Genomic DNA, 202 nt, shown 5'->3' with positions numbered 1-202 from the left:
TGGGGGGGGGGGGCAGGGCACAGCACAGACTGACCTCGGGGATGTGGCCGAATAAGGGAGAGCTGCTGCTAGAGCCTGGCAGTGTGCAGAGGCCCCTGCCCCCGTGGAGATATCCCAGGCAAGTACAGGCGGGCTCCGGAAGCGGCGAGGGAGGTGGGGGGGTGGGCAGCAGCGGGGTCCAGGCGGAGGTCCCAGCTCCAGC

Source organism: Ursus maritimus, unplaced genomic scaffold, assembly GCF_017311325.1.
Source record: "Ursus maritimus isolate PB19 unplaced genomic scaffold, ASM1731132v1 scaffold_17, whole genome shotgun sequence".
NCBI lineage: Eukaryota > Metazoa > Chordata > Mammalia > Carnivora > Ursidae > Ursus > Ursus maritimus.
The sequence above is the reverse complement of the archived record's forward strand: the minus strand, read 5'-3'. Positions refer to the sequence as shown.